Source organism: Rhineura floridana, chromosome 6, assembly GCF_030035675.1.
Source record: "Rhineura floridana isolate rRhiFlo1 chromosome 6, rRhiFlo1.hap2, whole genome shotgun sequence".
In the NCBI taxonomy this organism is placed as follows: Eukaryota; Metazoa; Chordata; class Lepidosauria; order Squamata; family Rhineuridae; genus Rhineura; species Rhineura floridana.
The window spans coordinates 24,664,043-24,679,394 of NC_084485.1; the positions used below are offsets into that span (position 1 = coordinate 24,664,043).

Genomic DNA, 15,352 nt, shown 5'->3' on the forward strand with positions numbered 1-15,352 from the left:
CCACTGGAGCTCTGTCAGTGGCACAGGAGTCTCCTCTCAGCACCCTTAACAAACTTGACTTCCCAGGATTCTCTGAGGGAAGCCATGCCTGTCTCAAGTGAAATCAAAGTCTGGTGTGGGTGTGGCCCCCTGATTAGGTAAGGCAAGCAGCTGTGAGTCTGGCTTTTAGAACACTAACAGTTGGCTCTTACTGAGCACGTCCTGCATTATCATAGGGTGCCAGCCAATTTTTAAAAAATTAATTAAAAATCAGCCAGGCATTTTTTTAACTTTTAAACTGCAAAAGATGAAGGTCAGAGTATGGTGCAAGGTCAGTATTAGGATAACAGGTAGTCTGTGAACATGGCTGATTTTTAATGAATTTCAACAGATTATGAGAACGCTGACAGAAAAAAGTCCAAAAGGGTTCTGGTTTTTCTCTCTCTGGTTTTACACTTTGAACTGTCTATTCTCTGTGATTGTTTTGTGTATTGCCATGAAGATTGAGAGAGGGTTGTTAAGCAAGTATTTCTGAGTTCAGGACTATACGTTTTGTAAGGTTTTGTTTTGAAATGAGCTTATGGGAAGCATCAGAATGGCGTGGTGGGTATTTTCAATTTAACATTGCGGAATGTGAAAAATCCACACTGGCTATAGTATACAGCCACTCTCGTGGCTGTATAACTTAGCTGAATACAATCCAATTTAACCCATATGGATTTGAGCAGTTTGGCCCTAAACATATGAAGTTGCACTGGGAAGTTACTCCAGTGTTGTAACAAAAACTGGAATTTGAGCTGCTCCCCATATTCGCACCTGACACCGGATCTACTACAGCACACTTGTTCTTTATGGCTGCAATCCTACACACACTTGGGAGCAATTTCCACTGAACTGTGCTTACTTTTGAATATACATGTATAAGGCACACATTAAGTCTTCAGTTTTATACACATTTACCTGGGTGTAAGCCCCATTGAACAAACTAGGGCTTTCTTCCAAGTTGGGATCCATGGGTGATTTTTCTCTGTGGTGCCCCCCAACCGCCTGTGGAATGACCTCTACTCTGAGGTATGTCTCACCACATTAGTGTCATTTCATCAGCAAGTATAGATGCACCTCTTTGCCAAGGCTTTTTGGGGGGGGGAAGTGCAGTGGGTGGAGCCAGTGTGCTGTTGTAGTTAGAGTGTTGGACTAGAACCTGGGAGGCCAGGCTTTAATTTTCCACCACATGATGAAACTCATTGGGTGACCTTGGGCCAGCCACTGTCTCTCAGCCTACGTCACAGGGTTGTTGTGAGGATAAAATGCGGAGAACTATGCACGCCACTTTGAGTTCCTTGGAGGAAAGGTTGGATGTAAATGTAATAATAAATGAATAAAATAAAATAGACATTTGAATTTTTGTCACTGCTGATGGTTTTATTTGTAATTGAATTCTGTATTTTGTTTTCTTCTGTTTCATTTTTTTTTCATTTGGACAGGTGAAGGGTGGATTACAAATACTTCTAATAATAAATAAATAAATCACAAGTAGGTCTGCGCTGTAAGTCCCATTTCATTTCATATTATGTGCTGGACAATGCCTGTTTGCAAAAGGCAAATACATATTTGTCAGTTCTGGGATACATGGGTTTATTAAATACATGTCACATTTTAACATTAACATAGAAGAAAATAGAATGTGCAAAATGCAATACCTCTCTCACTGAGCTAAAGGAATACATTAATAAATATTAGAGTGACACACAGCTCTGAAATTCCTGTTCACTGGGTGGCAGGTTCAGAACTTAGATCCATGGAGCAAGTGTATTTGACTGGCCACCTGAAATCTGAAATGACCTACTTCAATTTGAACAAAACAAAACAGATACATGCTTTCAAACATTCACCCTGACTGGGCCAGCTGTTAGTTTGACCCGTGGATTATAGCAGTTGGAGGGATTAACTATCCTACTGCAAATATCTGCATTGATTTGATTTAATCCACCAGGACGTATAAAAGAATATCTTCTGCTTTAAAATGAAACTGAAGCATTGAGGGACTGATAGCTGCCATTTGATATATTCCTTGTACTTACACCCTCCAATGTTTGAGAAAGCGCAATGCAAGTTCTCAATCTTGGAGAGCTTGTTACTGAAATACTTCAGAGTTTTGTTTCATTTTTCATTTATCTGTTCTGTATTTATATATTGTTATGGGTTTGGGGGTTGAGATAGATGATTTCTATGAGTCCCCTTCTAGCCTCTGATTTGGAACCCTCCACCTAGAGGTGAGAACCCTGCTCTGCTGGTCAGATGAGTCTCTTTTGTTAATCTAATAGAGTGGCCAGGTGGGCTAATGGGTCTGCCAAGTGCCCATTAATTGGTGAATGGGCTCGGGAGATACTATTGCTGTTGAAATGCTTCAGGAGAATCTCCCTCTCCTGGGACCTAAGAGAGGCTTGAGTTTTGAATGGAGTCTGAGGAAAGGCTGGGAACTGGAGACACATAGAGAGGCTGGCTCCTTGCACCATGGCTTTAGGATGCCTCCTGTAAGTCTGATGGAAAAGCAAGATCTATTGGACTTCTGATGCTTTGAACCCCTCCATCAAGCTCAGGTTGGAATGTGTGTAAATAAACAAACTGTATTTCACAAAGACACCACACTCTCCGCTGACCTTTTTCCCAAGGAAACCAACCCCTGGGTAAGTGCAAGGATTCCTGGAAATCTCTCGCCACTCGGAGATTGGGGTGGCACACAACAATATCATTTTGTTCAGTGATCAGTGTTTTTCATTCTTGTCCTTATGAATTGTCTGAGCATTTTGTGTTTATGAATTGTGGCTTGTACATACATCCTTTATTACTGGTTCCAGCATTTGTGTTTTGTGTTGTATCATTGGGAACCTCTCCTTTATTTCTTGAGCTAAGATCACACTGCACTGGGATTGGGCCTTCTTGGTCTCTGTGCCTTGCACTGGGACCAGCCAACCTTAAGGCCAAACCTGGTTCCCAACCTTGGCTTTATTGCTCAACCTCTTAGCTAGTTTCTCTCATCCAACCCACTTTTAAATGAGTAGGCTTGACACACACACTACCTATAGCACTAGAACCCAAGCCATAAAATAAAGCTGGATGTTGGAAGATTCAGGACAGACAAAAGGAGGTATTTCTTAACACAGCACATAGTTAAACTATGGAATCTGCTCCCTCAAGCTGTAGTGACGGCCACCAGCCTGGATGGCTTTAACAAGAGGATTAGATAAAATAATGGATATGGTTGTCAATGGCTGCTAGCCATGATGGCTATGCACTACCTCCACCGTTGGAGAGAGAATATATCTGGATACCAGAGGGAGAGTGTTGTTGCACTCAGGTCCTGCTTGTAGGCTTAACATAGGGATATGGTTGTTTAGTGTGACAACAGGATTCTGGGCTAGATGGGCCTTTGGCCTGATCCAGCAGGAGTGTTCTTAAACAGAATGGCACCTTACGCATTAAAAAAAAATCAAAGTACAAAGAAATGCTTCACCATAAAAGAAGATAAAAGAGGACACAGATTTGCATAAGTTAATGTATAAGTATACATGTAAATTAACAAATAATTAAGAACACAGAACAGCATCCTGTCCTCACACTGGACAACCAGATGCCTAAGGGAAGCCAGCAAGCAGGACTTCAATGCAAGAGCACTCTCCCTTCCTGAGGTTTCCTGCAACTGGTATTTGGGAGCATACTGTGATGTTCCTCTATTAGTGTATATATGGTAAGTGCTGTTTGTATAGGAGATACATGGTAAGTGGAATGAAAGAGGAGGGGGGAGTGAATGGGCAGTAGAATGCTGGATGATTGGCTGAATGTTTAAAATGGCTGACAGTATAAATGGAAGGATGTCAGGTTAATCTGGGTGGATGTGAGGTGGAAGGTGGATGTGAGGTGGAAGGTGGATGTGAGGTGGAGTGTGGACGTTAGAGGGTTGTTTGGTGGGTTTATGAGAGGAGAGTGTGGAGTTCGGATTAATACTAAGACCAGTACCTCAGGAATAGATGTAACCATATGCTTAAGTGCCTTTATAAAGTAATCTTTGTTATCTTTGTTATTTAATAAATACTTTTGGTTTACCAAAGGCCTGATCCTTGACTGGGGTTTCACAGACCAGAAGGGAGGGTAAGGTAAATACCAAGGCTAAAGGGTAACAAATGGTGGCAGCGGTGAAGGGAAGAATAACACCACAAGTATTCAGAGCAAACCAGAAATATATGTATCTGCATTGATACAAAGGGAGTGGGACAGCTTGAGCAAGCAGTCACAGAGGTAACCTGATTGAGAGAGACTCAGGCAGAGTCTCTGGGGATACTGGTTATAGAACGTGACTGGTGGTGCTGCCTAGCAGGGGGATCTGGTGAGGTCTATGCTAGAGCGGAGAGAGAAACCATAAAAAAGGACGGTCCGGACTGGTGGAGTCCCTGGTGGTGCCTAGTGACAGGCAGTAGCCACGAGCAGGTAGTAACCTGACAGGGAGAGCCAGGGAAGGACCGTCACACATACCACCTCTGACAATGGAGGTGGAGCACAGCCATCATGGCTTGTAGCCTCTGATAGCCTTCTCCTGCATGGATTTGTCTAATCCTCCTTTAAAGCCATCCACGTTGGTGGCCATCAATGTTTCCTGTAGCAGCAAATTGCATAGTTTAACTACGTGCTGCAGGAAGAAGCACTTTCTTTTGCCTGTCCTGAATCTTTCAACATTCGGCTTCATTGGATGTCCAGGAGTTGAGCGTTATAATTTAAATAGAAATACAATACATCTCATCATGTAGCTGACCTGTTGTGGGGAAGGGCCATAGCTCAGTGGTAAAGCATTTGCCTTGCCTTGCAGAAGGTCCCAAGTGCAATCCCAGGCATCCCCAAGTTGGGCTGGGGGAGACTCATGCCCAGAACCCTGGACAGCTGTTGCCAATCAGAGTAGACAGTACTAAGCTGGATGGGCCAATGGTCTGACTCAGTATGAGAAAGCTTCCTATGTTCCTGATCAGTCTGCTGTCCAGATGCTCATTGTTGATGGGCAACTTCAAGAGTCCTGTTACTCTCCTTTCTCGGGGTTCTTTGCCTTTAAACCAGACTTTGCCTTTAAACCAGACTTGGATCAGACTGCCCTTCAAATAGTGGAATCATTCAAATAAAGTACTGTTCTCTGTAAAGCAGAACACATGGCCACCCTATGCACAAAGCAAATGCCATAAGTCAAATTCTGGGAGGATGAATAAAATATGGTTGGCATTGAGATGCAGACAGTCTCCGGCTTTTATTATTTCTTTCCTTTCTTTCTAATTCCACGTGTTTCCTTGTATCTGAGCTATAAAACAAGATCAAGGCCACCTGAAGATAAACAATCCAAGTGGATCAGAATCCAATTCATTTTGTTTGTGCCCATACCTGGAATAAAGAGGCAAGACATATTTGCTGGAGGAGGAGGAGAGGCAAACTCAGGCCAAAACTTCATTAAACAAAGAAGAACTGCAATGCTAACACTTAGCTGTGTGAGAACTGACAAGCAGGCTTCCTCGTAACCTCCTCCAAGCAAGCCTAATTAAGAGCAAGCCTAGCCAAGCCCTGAATCGGAAGCAATGTATTTGCCCACTTCTGAGTAGGGTTGCCAGGTTCAGGGCCTGAGACTGATCCTGTATCTTTAGGAGAAGTCAGCCAAGTGCAGGTGTTCTTGCAACATTGTAATGGGAAAAACCACAAGGTGGAATTCTCCCTTCCCCCTGCACAACTTTTAAAGATACAGAATTTATTTATTTATTTATTTTATTCAGCTTATATCCCGCCCGACTAGCAAACAGCTCTCTGGGCGGCAAACATAGAAACATATACAATAATAAAATTACAGAATCAGTATAACAAATATATACCAGACCCAGCCTCCAAGAGGTCTTCTATATCTTTACAAGTTGTGCAGGGGGAAGGGAGAATTCCATCTTGTGGTTTTTCCTGTTACAGCGTTGCAAGAACACCTGCACTTGGCTGACTTTCTCTTCTCCTAAAGATACAAGATCAGTCCAAGGCCCTGGAGCTGGCAACCCTACTTCTGACCCATCAGGCTACATATATAGGTGTTGGGTAAGCTCTCTGAATCTCTACCCCCAGAGCCTCAAGACTCTGGGTGGATGATCCCAACAAGCCCTAAAAGGAGCTTTTCTTTTGTTTCTATGGGAAACACTCAGCAATAACTACTTTGAATGCACAGAACATCCTCTGAGATGAAAGATTATGGCTTTTTCTCCTACCACAGGTGTGAAGAACCTTTGGCCCTCCAGATGATGCAGAACAACAACTCTCACTAGCCCTAGCAAGCATGGCCAATGGGCAGGGATGATGGGAACTGTCGATCAGCCAAGGTTCCCCACACCTGTTCTACTGATTGATAGCCAGTGTACAAAAACTGCATCACTGATAGGGACAATAGAAAAATGTTGATCATTGGTTTTTCACTGCTCCCGGGTTTGAAAACCCTGAAAGGTAAGTCTAGGGACTCTCCTCTCCCCATATTGGTGCCTCAAGGCACATGGAATTTTAGTTCTCTCACTTTCTCATCTTTTCAGTCTTAAATTCAGTTCTCCACATTTCTGCCAGCAATTTCCATTAAAAAAAATTCATCAGCATTTTAGTGCAAATGTCTGCTAATAAATAGATCTTTACATGCAGTTTTGACTAAAGTACACATTTTTACAAGCTGTTTCCCCTAATACAATGCACTGTAGCTCCATATAAGGGTCTCCTTACTACTCTCAGCCCCCTTAACAAACTACAATTTCCAAGATTCTTTGGGAGAAGCCATGACTGTTTAAAATGGTATAACAGTGCTTTAAATGTGGTTGCTGACCAGCTCCAGGCACTATTGGATGAAACCGATTATCTAGATCCATTTCAATCCGGTTTCAGGCCCGGTTTCGGCACTGAGACGGCCTTGGTCGCCCTGTTTGATGATCTATGTCGGGAGAGAGACAGAGGGAGTGTAACTCTGTTGATTCTCCTTGATCTCTCAGCGGCTTTTGATACCATCGACCATGGTATCCTTCTGGAGAGGCTTGCGGAGTTGGGAGTTGGAGGCACTGCGTGGCAGTGGTTCCGCTCCTACTTGGCAGGCCGTCTCCAGAAGATAGTGCTTGGGGAACATTGCTCGACACCGTGGGTACTCCAATGTGGGGTCCCGCAGGGTTCGGTTTTGTCTCCCATGCTTTTTAACATCTATATGAAGCCGTTGGGTGCGGTCATCAGGAGTTTCGGAGTGCGTTGTCACCAGTACGCTGATGACACGCAGCTCTACTTCTCCTTTTCATCTTCCTCAGGTGAGGCGGTCAATGTGCTGAACCGTTGCCTGGACGCGACAATGGACTGGATGAGAACTAACAAACTGAGACTCAATCCTGATAAGACTGAGATGCTGTTGGTGGATGGTTTTTCCAATCAGATGGTGGATACATATCCTGTCCTGGATGGGGTTACACTCCCCCTAAAGGAACAGGTTCATAGTCTGGGAGTCGTTCTAGACTCTTCCCTGTCACTTGAGGCTCATGTAGCCTCTGCGGCACGGAATGCGTTCTACCAACTTCGATTGGTAGCCCAGCTACGTCCCTACCTGAGTAAGGAGGATCTTACATCAGTAGTACATGCTCTGGTAACCTCACGTTTGGATTACTGTAATGCGCTCTACGTAGAGCTACCTCTGAAGACGGTTCGGAAGCTACAGCTGGTGCAAAATGCGGCGGCCAGACTGCTAACAAGAACGAAGCGGTCTGACCATATAACACCTGTTTTGGCCCGCTTGCACTGGCTTCCAATACGCTTCCGGGCCAAATTCAAAGTGTTGGTATTAACCTATAAAGCCTTATACGGCGCGGGACCTCAATATCTGTCGCAACGCCTCTCCCGCTATGAACCGGCTCGTACACTACGGTCTGCTACGAAGGCCCCCCTCCGGGTCCCGACTCATAGGGAGGCCCGGAGGGCAGTGACAAGATCAAGGGCCTTCTCAGTGGTGGCCCCCGAACTATGGAATAGTCTCCCCGAGGAGGTTCGCCTGGTGCCGACACTATCATCCTTTCGGCGCCAGGTTAAAACCTTTCTCTACTCCGAGGCATTTTAATTTTTTGTTAATGATTGTAATGTTTGTAATTTGATTTTAGCCTTTGCTGTTTTTAGATTGTGAAATTTGATTTTAGACTGATGTTTTTGTATTATATTGTATTTTATTGTATCTATGATCACCGCCCAGAGAGCTATTGCTAGTCGGGCGGTATATAAGTTTTAAAAATAAATAAATAAATAAATAAATGTATGGGGCCGGTATGGCCTTTATTTGCTGCTTGTCTTGGCTCTATTTCTCCTGATTTTTTAAAATCATGGGTAGGATGCAGAGTCTTTGTTGCACTTATCTTACTTTCAAGGTGGTCAAGGGAAGTGAAAGTGTCCTTTCTTTGACTCTATAAATCTCTAGTGGTCTGCATTCTGCAGCCTCCTTGGTTGCCACATTCCCTGCAAGACCCATGGCATCTTTAAATTGGCTTTCCATTAAGCACAGGAAGGTGGAGATGCTGCTTGTTTTTATTTCCCCCCTTACTTTTAAAGAAATCAGTATGGAAAATAATTAAGCTAAAAGGAAGGAATCCCCTTGAAAATAAAATCAGTGAGCACTCTGATTTCAGGTGCTAGGTAGTCAGCCTCTCTGGTTTTCCTTATTTCAATTAAATCTCAGGGGAAGACATCCGTGGTGGCTGGTGACCAGGGCCGGTTCTAAAGGGCGTCCAGGTTGGGCACTGGCCCGAGGGCCCTGGAGCTACAGGAGCCCCTGAGGGGCCCTCCACTCCCCTTCCATGATGCACGCCCCCCACTTACCTGTCAGCCAGCTTTTTAGCATTGCCCTTAATGAAGATGGTGGCCGCAGCTTCCCTAAGGTACTGAAGCCACTGCCACCATCTTAGTTGATGGCAGAGATGTGTGCACGCAGCACGCATGTGTGCCATCAACAAAGATGGCAGCAGAGGCTTCATTCCCCTTAGGGAAACTGCGGCCACCATCTTCATTAAGGGCAATGGTAAAAACTAGACAGGCAGGGGGGCGTGGGGGCGTGCAGGAGGGCTGCACGTGTGTGTACATGCGCGTGTGCGCACCCACCCACTGGGGGACCAGGGCAAGCTGATGGCCAAGGGCCCCCGCATGCCTGGAGCCGGCCCTGCTGGTGACCATTGAGACTGGTACAGCAGAAGGCAGAGTGGCCAACAGTAGGTACAGCCAGAGTCAATGATAGGTGGAGCCAACTATTTTTCATTTTGTCCCCATCCTCCTGCTGAGTACTACTAACTGATGCTAAGGAAGAGGAAACTGGCAGCCAAGGCCACACCCTGGGCTAGCTGTAAGTAAGAAGTGGGGGAGTGGAGGCTGGCTGATGGCAGGCTGAAGTTAGTGGGCAGTGCTCCATTAGCCCTTATGGACCAGCCTCCACCCGAAGAGACATGCAATAACTTCTCCCATGGGGCTTTTTCACATCAGGAAGTGTGGGCAGCCAGGAAGACCTGAATGGAAAAAATCATGGCAAGAAAAAGGCCCATACCACCCACAGCTGCCTTGCAATGAGAAGGTAAGGTCAACCATGCACTCGCTAACATTCTAAAGAAAGTCTAAAGAGTAGTGATGTGTGAGGGAAGTAGAAGAGTAATGGTGCCCTTCCTGCAGCGGTGGTGGCATTGGGCTCACTAGGACAGAATGAAGTGATAGTGAGATTTGAAGAGCTCTTTCTTGGCAGCATGAATAATCATTGCAGATCTCCCTTTGGCCCTAATTAACAACAAAAATAAGTGTCTCGCCTCTTTATTCCATAATTGTTTAAAAAGCCTTTAGGAATAAAAGTTCATTTCTTTAGTCACGTCCGTTAGCATTTGTCATTTTCATGAGAACACTTCAGGAACAGCAGAGAGTCAGTTTATGTGTGGGGGTGAAATGGATGAATTTTGGCTTCAAGACTGAGTAGATTCGGGTTTATCTTCCTTGATTCTTGCCTCCCCTTCTGAGCTTCACAAAACCAGTAGTGACTTTCATTTCAGAATGCAACAGAGAAAGGAAAACACATTTGCATTGCATTGGCTTGATGGCTGTCCAGAAAACACAACCAACAATCTGTATTTAATCACAGCCACTGCATTTCCTCTTCGTTGCAATCAGTTCATTATTGTCATTATCCTAGAAGATGGCTCTTTTCATGATAGGTATTTAACTGTCCATAACCTCTTGGTGTTTTGCATTGCCAGAAATACAAACCTGTTGGTGCCAAGATCCATAATGTGTGACACGGTACATGAGCTAGTCTGTTATTAGATTTCATTATTGCTCAGCATGTGCTAGCTCTGGCTGTCAAGGCTGTTACTGAATTGCATAATTAAAATCAAATAACTTGTTTTGTATCCTCACTTTTGTTAAAGTATATTTTGTCTTTGGCTACTTTTTCAGGCAGTTCTGCAAACATATTGTGCATGATTCCTTGGAAGTTTCTTTGGAAGTCTTGCTATATGCACAGGGATTTCTAGAGAGTGTTTAAAATGGCAGCCTTAGCTAAGCAGGTGGTAATTAGGGAGGGATGATTCAGGCTCTTTCTAGCCAAGGATGGAGGTGGAATTCATTTGGTCTACTTTTCACAGCAGACTGACCCAGTCCAATGTCCCCAAGCTTGCTTGCAGATTGGAATGCTACCCCCAATTGGATCATACCTTTCTCCAGGTTTTGCAATGCATTTTCAGTGCACAAGAAGTACACACAGAAATATTATTTTACGTAGAAGATGTACGCAAAATTAATATTTTACTGATGAATGCACTGAAAAACATGAAAAGTGTGTGTTTTACATTAAAAGTGGGCACTTTATTTTTAAAGTGAGCACAAAACGCATACATGAGTACAGAATGGACGGAGCAAGATAGAATGGAACACAACTGGATACCAAGGAACAGAGCAGACCTATGATTGAATGCCAGAGATACTGAAATGAGGTGAAATTAACTGTTTAGCTATCCAAATGTCTGGTCTATGTCACCTTTGATTTTGTCCATTTTGTCCCATTTCACCTTCATCTGTGAATGATTTTTTAAAAAAATAATCCATATGAAAGTCATTTAAATATGTCTTTAAATATACATTTCAGACATACTGAGTTGGATCCAGGCTTCATTTTCTGAGGACAGATCCATGGAAGGTTTTTGATCCCACCTATGGAGGAAGGGCATGCAATTTTGACTAAATACTACCTCCCCTGCAGCAACCAGTGCCACCCACACCGTTCTGAAGGGTACCCCAGCCTCCAGAAGCGTGTGGGAGATGGCACTGAGTGCTGCATGAAAAGGGAGATTGGGAAAAGGTCACCTTTCTCCTCCACTGGTGTGAACAATCCCTAAGCAGAACTCAGGGAAATGTTGTGGCAGCATGAGCAAAGTCTGGGTCCAACTAATTTCATCTCAGAACACACACACATTTAGCTGAGAGCTGAATTAGACCATGCAGGAAGTGCACAAGCTGGTGGATAATTAAGTTTCAATCTGAACTTTACTCTGGGAGGCGTGGATCACATCAGTCATAGCAGAATTCACACAAATCTAAATCTTCAGGCATTCCTACTATAAAATTACAATTTTTCTCCCAGTTTCATAGGATGGCAGTACTGCTACGAATAGAATAGCTGAGTTGAAAGTTTTACAGTGCAATCCTACACGTCTCTTCAAAAGTAAGTCTGACTGAGCTTACTTCCAGAAAACTGGATATAGGATTGCACTTTAAAGAGAAAAAAGGACTGAGTTTTGTCTGTCCTGAATCTTCCAACATTCAATGTCATTGGATGTCCATGATTCTAGTCCATGAGTGTCATGAGCCAAGCAGGGAAGGGGCAGATAGATGAGGGGGAATCCAAGGATGAGAACTTGGACTGGGACCTTGGGGAGGGGGCAGATAATGGGCACTCAGGGTGACTCAGTCCCCAACTTGGACAGTTCAGCACCCTCTACTCCTGACCCCCCTGCGGCACCACCGCCTTGACCTCACATGCCAGACACTCCTCAACTGAGTGCTGCCCCACTTCCCCTGCCCAAACTGTCAGTTAGCAGCCCTCCTCTGTCAGAGTCAGAAGCTGAGGTCAAACCACCTTCACCCTGTGCTCGGAGGTGCGAGAAGCAGGAAAGTCAACAGACTAAGTTGAGGAGGAGCTTGTGCGTGCGCACAAGATCCAAGCCTACTTAAGGGGGCTCAGGGGGGGAACTCAGTGCTGAGTCAATGTCTTAGAGCTGCGTAGAAATGCTTAGTCAGAGTTAGTTCAGAGTCAAAGTTCCTAGAAAGCATAGTTAGGTTAATGAGGCACACTTGCTTTTGATGTATCTATACCTTTAATAAAAAGAGAAAAAACCTCAGATGCAACTAAGACAGTCCTTTGGCTTCAGGTAGGACAAGTTATAAGAGAGGGAGAAAAACTTTTCTCTGTGAACTTCTAGGCAGCAATTAGTGAGCATGGGTGCATTAGTGCAATTTCACATATTCCATGTTTATTTTATGAGGAGGGAAAATCAAGGTCAGATCCAAAGCTCACAGTTGTAGGAGGATGAAGTCCATATGTACAGGATAAGTTCAAAAGTTAGTATCGGAGCATTGAGGGTGGAATAAAATGAAGCAAATGTTCTGCTTTGTAGAGACCTTGCGGTTCAAGGCATAGTGCCATCTACAATAACATACATTATTGGCAAGGTACTGACAGTTTACCTTTCCTGTCACTGGTTCTTCTTACATTCTGGAAATTCAAGATTTCGGCCCCATCTGCACTATACATTTAAATCAGTAGCAGCTTGTGGTTACATGTCAGTGGGACAGTGGAATCCTCTCCTGGTTTTATTCCTAAATTTCAAGGAGCTGTCCAAGGTGCTCTAGTTTGTTAAGAGTGCTGACAGCTGAATTGCCAGAGTTCCCTGGGAAGAGGGATTGACTGTTAAACCACTCTAGGAATTATAGTTCTGTGAGGCAAATAGGGGTCTCCTAATAACTTTCAGCACCCTTCACAAACCACAGATCCCAGAGTTCTTTGGGGGAACCCATTGCTATTTAAAGTGGGATAATAGTTCTTTAAATGTATAGTACAGATGGGGTCTTAGCTGAAGCAAGGCTTGGTATTTACACAGAAAAACCAGCTTCCCTTTGATAAATGGGGATGGTGGCCATGCTCCCAATCCCCAAGAAGTATTCTTCATTGCATCTCTTTTAGGAGAAAATGTATTTACACACATGACACAATCCACCAAATACAGAGTCCATAAACTACTTAGTCAAAGACTACCAGAGACATTTATTTGGATTTGATTTATTAATTATATGATGGTTAGCTTAGTTAGTGAAAATATACTTATTCTCTACAACTCTAACCATAACAGTATCACCTTGTCATTTGATAAGTTCTTCGTCTATGGACATATCAACTTTTGAAAGTTTCTCACTAGCCTATTTTATTTCAGAATTTAAGTCTAGAGCTTCTGACTTCTAAAGGCTGGGTGTTTAACCAGAGTTCTGCAAACATTTTTAAACCACTATCGATTTTGTGGTTGCCTTTCTGTGATTACAAAAACTCCACAAAATGTTACTGTTGTTATTATTGTACTTATCACTAGAAACTTGGATGTCAGGGTGCCTCAAGTATGCAATCATATTTATTGAAATGGTGGTATGTTCTAGCATCTTTGTGACTTTGACAAGCTCTAGGGTAGCCTGTGTTATGGTGAATCTTCAAGCAAACAGCCGTGGGCAGATTTAATCTCTGAAGGTACCAGATGTTGTGATGAGCCTGAAATAACAAATATTCATCACAGTCAAGCTGAAGAATGAAGACTAGTGATGAAAACATTCCTTTTGATGTTTAGGAAATCAAGTGATGTTAACTTGACTTAATGGAGTGGGAACTTTTCTGGCTTATAATTAATAGACAAACCCTGAGGTCTTTGATGACGTCTACAGTGCCAGTCATTAGGTGTTCAGAGAACTATGGCAAGTCTGATGTCTCATGATGTGTCCATAAGTTAGGTGTCCTAAAATTCAACTCTGGAAAGCAGGAAAAGACAGGACTGAAGGCACCAAGGGGTCTATTAGACATTGTTGTGAACAGGGAAAGTTATCTGGTCTGCAGTCCTCAGCCCTGTAATTGTACCCCACAGTGTGGTATTTGGTACCTGGAACATGATTAATCATCTTGAGAATCAAAAGGTTAGTGTGCATTGTGATGGTGTTTGGCCTTAGAGGGCACAGCCTAGCCTGACCACAGTTGCCTCTTTCCACTTTGAGGGACTCACCTCATGACAGGCAATGTTATCCCCTTACAAGTCCCTGGCTCCTGCTGTTATACACAGCTGTTCTCTAGGAAAGGATGTGTGCCATTGCTGCTATTCTATCTGTGGAACCATCTCCAGATGGTTATATTCTTCAGTGTCGTGTACTCTCTCTTCCTTCTAATAATCTCAGTCATTTTTTAAAATCTTTTCAAATAATTCCTTGACCTCCCTTTTGACTTCCAGAAATGCTCTCACAGTTTCTCTCAACATATTCCTGGCTTAAGCTAAGCAGACTTCGAGTTTGGAGATTTTTCAGAGCAAAACCTCTGAGCTCTTCCCCCAGGCACAAGTTTTTTTGTCATGAAAGGGCTCAATCTATCAAGTTATTCTTTTGCACTTTCAGTTCATTTTGCTTGTGCCACCTCCATTTGTTTGTGTGTGGGAGCTTGTGAATTACAGCCATATTGCTCTTTTTGTTTTGTATGGAACTCAACTTGTTTGTTTGTTTGTAACAGCCACTAACAGCCACTAGCTATTATATTGTCTACAGCCATACTACCCTGAACATGCCTGATCTCATCTGATTTCAGAAACTAAGCAGGGTCAGGCCTGGTTAGTACTTGGATGGGAGACTGCCTGGGAATACCAGATGCTGTAGACTTAGAGGAAGGCAATGGTAAACCACCTCTGAATACCTCTTACCATGAAAACCCTATGAATATATCCAAAAGATTCATAGGATCAGCATAAGTTGTGATTGACTTGAACGCATATAACAGCAAAAAGCTATTATATTCACAATTATTTCTGGATTTGATGGATTCTGGTTTTCTTTTTCCTTCCCTCCTTCCTACTTTCCTTTCTTCTTCTTTTTTTTTAAAACTATCTGATTTTGACTTTCAGATCCATGAATATTGCACAATTGACTGCCCCTTAAAATTTCAGGTTACGTTTGTTTGAAATGTGAATTCTGGGGGAGGGACTATAGCACTAAACAAAATGTGCTTTCACACAAGGATAGACAAATTCCTTTTGTCTGTCTCTTATTT

The 15,352-nt window shown here is 43.4% G+C and overlaps 1 non-coding gene across 1 annotated transcript; it reads left to right on the forward strand.

The window, feature by feature from the left end:
* Positions 1-14,845: 14,845 nt before the first annotated feature.
* Positions 14,846-14,964, forward strand: LOC133388119 (5S ribosomal RNA). The gene has a single exon (XR_009763661.1). It is a non-coding gene; the product is annotated as a 5S ribosomal RNA (ribosomal RNA).
* The last annotated feature ends 388 nt before the right edge of the window (positions 14,965-15,352 follow it).